This window comes from Dreissena polymorpha, chromosome 11 (genome assembly GCF_020536995.1).
Source record: "Dreissena polymorpha isolate Duluth1 chromosome 11, UMN_Dpol_1.0, whole genome shotgun sequence".
Lineage (NCBI taxonomy): Eukaryota > Metazoa > Mollusca > Bivalvia > Myida > Dreissenidae > Dreissena > Dreissena polymorpha.
Window position 1 is genome coordinate 77,932,008 of NC_068365.1, and position 8,531 is coordinate 77,940,538.

An 8,531-nucleotide genomic window follows, 5' to 3' on the forward strand; every position below is an offset into this window, starting at 1 on the left:
TAGCAGAGTTGTCGTTCGTGTTTCAACATTCAACAATGGCCGCCACCATGAGAGTCTCGATTCAAAACTTTCTTACTGCATATATTGGCTTGTTTCGCTATTTAGAAGCTGTCATTTAGGATATATGAATTATTTATTCACTAAATCTCCGCTTATGACAACAATAGTTGGAATTCGAAGGATATATACTCGATATGAATGAAGGACTTTCTGGATCGTAACAGCTTGACACGGCAAAACTGGCACACTGGTATTTTTAGTTATCAATATAAGTCACATTGTGCTTTATAAATTGTATTCGAGCATTTTGCGACTTATTGAATGACTATGATACCCGATATCAACATTTCATCGGGGATTTGCAGATCACCAAGCTGTCCTGAAATTCAACATTGATTTCAAACTCTTTACTGGTTTGTATACTCTTTCTAAGTGTTAATACTTTTTATCATTTTAAAGTTAAATGAACTGTGTCACAGTAAAAGAGACATTAAGGCGATTGTGGCCAGTTTGGATCTAGATCAGCCTGCAGTCGCTTGAAAGCTGTTTGCTTAAAAGCGTTTTTCTGACAATAACAAATAATTAAATTTGATACTGATTTGACTGCGCTTTTCTTGTGACCTGGCTCAAATAATAGAATTGTCATTAATAAAATTATTTATTTCGAACATTAATCAATTGTTTTTCTTGTCCCTCGGGATAAATGACTCCAGCACTTTCCTGTTGAGAATTGAATACAGTAACTGCTAAAGGTGATGCTAGGGGGCGTGAGAGATGTTGCACCTTCCAGTATCGCTCGATTGTTCATTGTCGGCTCGGGTACTACGTACATGTACCCCGGGTACTCTTAAGTATACTTACATGTATCCCGGGTACGGCAAATATACTAAAATGTACCCGGGAAATTTAACCCTAAATCAGTCGTTGTCGACTATTTTTTTGTAATAATTATATATACACATCAGGGCTTAACACTTACTTTTTTTCAACTAGCCCGTTCGGGCTAGTAAATGCAGACCCTACTAGCCCTGACCAATCTTTCATGTGCCCTGACCCAAGTATTATAAAAACCTTTATATTTATCATTCAACTTGTATTTTCTTGTGCTTGGAGATGCGCAATTATGATTAAATCATTCTTATTAGCTTGCCTAACTAATGCTATTGAATTCAATATTCATCTATTTAAGACATCTATTTGAAATCTTCACGCCATTTCTGGAGAAATTTTCTTGTTTTTTTTTTTTAATTTCCTCATACTTTCTCTTACTTTCCTCCTTCCCTTTTCTTTTCGTATCTGAGGAACCCCCATCCCCACCCGTAAAGCCAAACTTCAACAACGACATGAACGTTAAAACCTTTTTTTACATAGATTGCCGGGTTACCGTCTTACAAAAAATGGTAAGTGAATCTTAGTAAAATAATGTGTTACGGTAGTTGTAACAATTGTACAGGGTTAACTCTCTACTAAAAGCCGGGATCGACCATTAATATTAGTTTTGCTAATTGAATTGCGTAAAAAATATTGTCAAAACACTTCTAATCTAAATAAAGTCTCTATCTTCCTCTAAGTGGATTTATTAATCGTCTAAAGGATGAAATAACTTTTACATAATGACAACAAATTAAAATTATTTAAAATTGATAAATAACTATTAATTTTATAGTTACTTTGTGTTAATGTCGAGTTTTATACCTTCATCATTCCGGACGATCCTGGGCGATCCTGGCTTTTAGTTTCAAACGTATTTTTATTGAGAAAACAGGACAACTTCCGGGGATTTTCTGAATTGTCGGCCTCTTTTTGATTGCAATCAGGGGGTTCCGAATCTATTTCGAGATACGATCCGTTTGTTGTCTCCGAACTCACTGTGGGATTTATTTGTCATCTGCTCGTACTGTATTACGATTTTTGCATCTTTGAAAAGCTTATTTAAAACGCAGTTTATTGATATAGAACATATAATCCCGCCCAAAATACACACGACCGGTCGGGCATGTTCCTGGGACACTGGCTAGCCCGGACCAAGGTACAGGCAGTGAATGTCGTTCGGACGTGCCTTAGTGTTAAGCCCTGCACATTTATGTCAATTTTCTGTAGAATGGCCTCTATATTATCGGAACACATACTCAAAAAGCATGTTGATGCAGTGTTTTTTGAAGAGAAGTGTGTTTAAGATAATCGGTTGCGCGTTTTACGACATCGGATTTTGGGCGCGAATACAACTCGGGTACAGTCTAATATGGACCGAGTACAATTACGTTTATTTACCGTACCTGGGGTACATGTAACTATACTTAGAGTACCCAGGGTACATGTACGTATACTTAAGAGTACCCGGGGTACATGTAAGTAGTACCAGAGCCGACAATGACCAATCGAGCTCCACTATCCCTCATGAACCGACTCAAAAATCCGAGTCGGCAATATTTGACTTAATTTTTGGTTTGGTTGCTCTCGAGGGATCGAAAATTTCAGAATCATCCTAAAAGCCCTACGGGTTTGATGCCCAGAAGCGACATTGAAAACTAGCATCCTTTGTTATCTAAAAGGCTGCTAAACCTGATATACAATGATAATGTGAATTTTCTCTCACATGATGTTCATCAGTCATATTATATAAAAACTTACAGCAGTAGTAAACAACTGGACAATAATTAATGAACGCATCTTTCATTTGTCTTTGACACTTTGATTTTGACATGTCCTAGATTTAAATATGTGACTTGACTTTACCAGCACTCTTGTAACAGAGCTAAAGTTTAAATGTACCATTGAAGATCACCTAAATCCAGATTTGCTATTATAGACGTGTGGAAAGTTTTAAGGGTGTGACAAGTAAGCAAAAATTGGTCATTACCCAGAGGCCACAACTGATCTATGACTGTATTAAAACAAGAAAAATCAGTGCCTGATTTAGATTTCCTTAGATAGTTCAATAAAAACTAATTTCATAAGCCTGGTAACAGTTTAACGGTAATGCTACCAATGTGTCACACCAGGGCCTTGAATTTGAAATCTAGGACATGCATGGTCATTTCTTCATGAAAACAGGACACAAAATTGTATTTTAAGTCCTTAATTGACCTGGCTATAGTTCTCAGATTATTATAAGCTCAATCAGTATATTTATATCATTTTTTATGTTTTGTGTATTGTTAACATATACACAATCATGCAGTTACATGATAGCAATAAATAATATCAAAGCTATCCATACTATAAAGGTCATTGACAAAGCCTATGGTCAAAATGTGAACACATTGAGTGTAATCGCCCTCTCGTGCCAGCAAAAACAACACGTTGACAGGTTGTCATTTTTACAGTTCAACTTTCACTGTCATTTTGTGATATCAAACTATTAACAATAATGTGGCTGAGCAAAATATCGCCATTGCTTTTTATGCCCCCGGTAGGGTGGCCTATATCAGTTGAACTGTCAGTCAGTCAGTCAGTGTGTCAGTCTGTTCGTCCGTCCGAAAACTTTAATGGCCATAACTTTTTTAATATTGAACATAGCAACTTGATATTTGGCATACATGTGCATCTCATGAAGCTGCACATTTTCAGTTGTGAAAGGTGAAGGTCATCCTTCAAGGTCAAATGTCAAATATAAAGCGTCTGTCTGTCTGTCCAAAAACTTTAAAATTGGCCATAACTTTTTCAATATTGGCGTGCATGCGTATCTCATAGAGCTGCACATATTGATTGGTGAAAGGTCAAGGTCATCCTTCAAGGTCAAGGTCAAAGGTCAAATTTTGCAATATTGAAGATAGCAACTCCATATTCGGCATGCATGTGTTTGTCATGGAGCTGCACATTTTAAGTGGTGAAAGGTCAAGGTCATCCTTCAAGGTCAAAGGCAAAATATATGGCTTTAAAGCTGCGCAGCAGGGGGCATTGTGTTTCACAAACACAGCTCTTGTTTAATATATTTTCTGCACATTTCTTACAAAAACTTACATCAATACACGATTTTCTTCGTTAATTCAATCATTCATGACAGACTTGAGTACATATTTTGCTTACATTTTGACGCGCGTAGGTAGGACCGCATTACCGCTTCCGAAATGTGTATTCATACTATTGCCTTCGAGGAACTTATCTGATGTTTGACGGAAAGGGCCGAAAATGTGCGAGTGTGGGTCAAGTTCCCCACAGGTACTACTTTCCCGTTCCCCCAATTTTTTTTTCGTACCTAAAATTTTTCGTACTTTTTTTTTTCGTACCCATTTTTTTTTTCATCCCCAATTTTTTTGTTCGTACCCACATTTTTTTCGGTCCCAATGTTTTTGTTCCCAACTATTTTTTTCGTACCCAAATCTGTTTTCATTACCAATTTTTTTTAGCAAAATTTTTGTACCAATTTTTTTATCGTACCAACATACACAATTGTGGTGATTGTGGTGATGTAGATTAACTTAACTTGATGCTTTAATATCCATCCTCTCAAAAGCATCGTCACACCAGTACTGTCAGTACTTTGATTTATTAACAGGTTTCATGCGCGTTGTTTGTTTACCGAAGGTTACTGTGTATTGTTTCCGTTTTTGCATTTCGTTGCTTATTAAATCCATTCGATTGCATGTATTGTAAACGGCAGTTAGCTGCAAATATCACATGTTATTTTATTCACTCTTTAAATTGTAAAATAAGGGGATAAATAATACTCTAATGATAAATAACGTTACAAAGTTTTAACATGATTTATCGTTCTAATGAAAACTGTAGATAACAAATAGAGGGATGTATTTGAATTATAATATATGAAACATGAGACTCAAGAAACATTATCAGGTGAGAAATTATTAAATAATTATAATGGTGTACGTATTGAAATGTGTGTTAAACATGTATGCTAAAAAGTACTGCATTATCCTCAGTATTGTTTCCCTAAACAAATTGAAAATGAACATGCACTTTCAATAAGTTGTTACACAACAATTTTGCCGCAGTAAATGTTTAATCTATTTATGTTTTGAATTGTTGACTTTATTATTTTAAGGTTTGAATAACGTTTCTGCTTTCAACTCTCCTTTTTATGAAAGCCAAAGGGGACCCCCGCTAAAATACATATAATTATATAGTAATTCTCATTTTTCGCGGAACTTTCATGTAGGAATCTCGGGAATTAATATTTTCGCGGAATTGTGCAAATCATCGTAGAAAAAAGCGGGATCAAAAATTGCGCGGAACGTTCATTGAATCCTCATCTTCGCGAACTGTGCAAAAATCGCGCGGAACTTTCGTATCTTTCTCGGAACAATTGTCTATTAAACAACGTACAAAAAGCGGTGTCTAAAAATCGCGCGGAACTTTCATATCTTCCGTCGGAATAATTAGACATTGAACTTCTGTACAAAAGTCGGATTGCTATGTAAATTGCGGGTTGCTAATAAAAAATCGCGCGGAAATTCATTACTCCGCGCGATTTTTCAATAGCATTGATTTACTGTACGAAATTCGGGTTGCTATGTGGTTACGCGATAAAATTTGATTGGTTCCGACACCTAGAATGAACCAATCAAAACTCGCGTCTTATCCAGCGTTCGTGCAGTCATCATGATGACGGTTGTTTCACATTAACACAAAACCTTTTAAGGGCGAAAGAGTGATCAATTTTGATGACATTAGCCATGAGGTTAGTATTTAACATACATGAAATATGAATTTGAATACAATTAAAACAGCTCAAGAGTATCGAGTGTTATTTTCACGGTTTGTCGATATGCAAACGTCTCTGATAAAACATAAACACGTCATATGTCGTCAAAATATGAATTATAGTGTTTGTGGGTAAGAAACATCTTCCCTTAAGCTCAGTTAGTAGAGAGCCAAGTTATTGTTATGGCAGTCGTATGCTCTAGTCCAGCACCGTATACATTTTCAATTAAAAAGAACAAGGCTTTACAGGCATTTCATCCCAAAGGCAACTCGTACCTTGGTCAACTCGTACCTTTGTTTGTCAACCCGTACCTCATTCAAACTATTCAGCTTGTTACATTTGTCTTATTTTGTCACAATTGTCAAATCCTTGAAAGACACCAACCATAGAGTGTCAATTTTCATCAACACTTTCGCTGCTTCATACATATTTGCAGCAGACAAATTGCGTGAGAAATGCTTAGATAATTTTATTGGAAACATTAAGAGGAAAATAAACATTGTCTCTATGAGTTTGACTTATGAGCTAACTATCCTACACCTATTTCTGTATATCGGGTACGGGTTTAGTTCGGGTAGGTACAAGTTGACTAAAAACAGGTACGAGTTGACCACAATGGGTAGGGCCTAGGTGTTTACCACGGAACAATTTGACCGGCATGCAGAACAAGATTATTGATAATAATATTTAACCGTCACACAAATCTAAAAGATAACACAATGTATTACAAAAACAATGACTGTCAAGACATTCTAAACTCTTACAGTTAACATATAACAGATGTACATGTCTGATATACTGACCAAATAAAATAACACAAGATTCACACCAGATACGACGCAGTTTCAAAACTCAACATTTTGTCTTCAGGGCAAGCCAATTTAGTCCAACAAATTTGATTAAACAGTAAATTCTGAGCTATGTTTCTTAAAGCCGAATGCACATTATGTCTAAAAAGTGTTTTACGGCTCTTCACACAAACAAAGCATCTGGTAAACCTTCAGATAGCAATAGCAGAATGCAAATAATGAGTTGTGTACATCCATGTTAGTGCTAGCTTGCACGTCATCTGTTGTGAACATCCGTGTAAGAACCAGCTTGCACGTCCTCTTTTGTGGACATCAGTGTTAGTGATAGCTTGCACTTCCTCTGTTGTGGACATCCGTGTAAAAGCAAACGTGCACGTCATCTCTTTTGAACATCAGTATTAGAGCCACCTTGCACATCCTCTGTTGTGGACATCCGTGTAAGTGCTAGCTTGTTCGTAATATGTTGTGGACATCTGTGTTAGAGCCAGCTTGCACATCCTCTGTTGTGGACATCCGTGTTAGTGCTAGTTTGCACGTCATCTGTTGTGAACATCCGTGTTAGAGCCAGCTTGCACGTCATATGTTTAGGACATCAGTCAGAGATAGCTTGCATGTTATTTACTTGTGGACATTAGAGTCAGAGCCAGCAAGGACAATCTCTGTTGTGGATATCTGTCTTAGAGCCAGCTTGCACGTCAGCGGTTGTTCACATCCTTGTAATAACCAGCTTGCACATCATCTGATGTGGAAATCTGAGTCAGAGCCAGCTTGCACATCATCCGTTGTGAACATCTCTTTATGATTTTACTCTTTGCTTAGATTGACACTGTGACTTTAGTGTAATACGTTGCAACTTTAAGCTATTCCTATCGTTGAATAAAAATATTGTGTCATTAAAATATATTTTGTTGGATAATTTGCATGTTGAGTTGTATTGTTTGGTCATTGCAAAGTATCAAGTTCTTTTAAGACAAGAAAAAGCTCATCTTTCATTATGTTTTTACATAAAAATTCTTGAATGTTAGTGAAGGTACAGTTCATATAATTAAAAGCAATTGTAATAGGATTGCTTGTGTTTCATTGCACAGCCAATACCATCTTGTCTTTATGCTGACATATAGAACGGATAAATATTAAATTGTCGTTTTTATATGCTATGGGATTGTTTATCAAGACTTGAATGTTCAGAAAAAAAAATTGCCATATTTTTTCTCTTTATTTTTTATTCCTGCTAAATGGTTGATGCAATAAAGTTAAGTCTTAAATGACTTGTGTTTCTTGTAAAGTTGTTATATTATTTGTAAGCAAATATGGCTGTAGTATTAAATGCATGCTGTACAAGATACTGTAAATCAACAATATATTGTTTGAGTATGAATAGATAATTTAAGTTGCACAGCCATTAATTTTGCCTTCCTCCATCTCCGATTTTGGTTAGACAGTTGCAAGTTACTTGCATTATTATGAAGATCGGTTCTATTAAAGCCAGGCTGTATTGATAAAAGAAAAATATAATTTGGTTTCATGGGGATTCAAACCAGGGTCTTCTAGAGTAAACTTCTTTATCACTGTGCCATTCTTCGAAATGAAATAATTACATACCAAATTTATAGGTGCTATGGCACTTTGATTGCACCAAAACCTTAAAATAACTGAAGTATAATTGCTGTTGTGTTATTATAAACCTTTTCCTGCTCTGAGGCAATTTTAAAATGGCTACATGCAAACATCATAAAACCAGAACAGCTTGCAAGTAACTCACAATCTGTTCAGGTTTTATGCTGTTTGCTGCTCATCAGTATCCTTGGGTTGGAAACAAAGCCTTTAAAACTTTAATATAGTAAGAAAGGTATTAAATTAAATGTATTCTCGAATGCGTCTTAGTGCGTTTTTGAGTGGTACAGGGTTTAATGTCTCATTTTGTTTTTTTATTAGCTTTGGTTTATTAAACATATATGAGCCTTTCTTTGTGAAAAAGGGGTTTAATGCATGTGCGTTAAGTATCGTCCCTGATTAGCCTGTGCGGTCTGACCAGGCTCATCTGGAGTGCACATGCA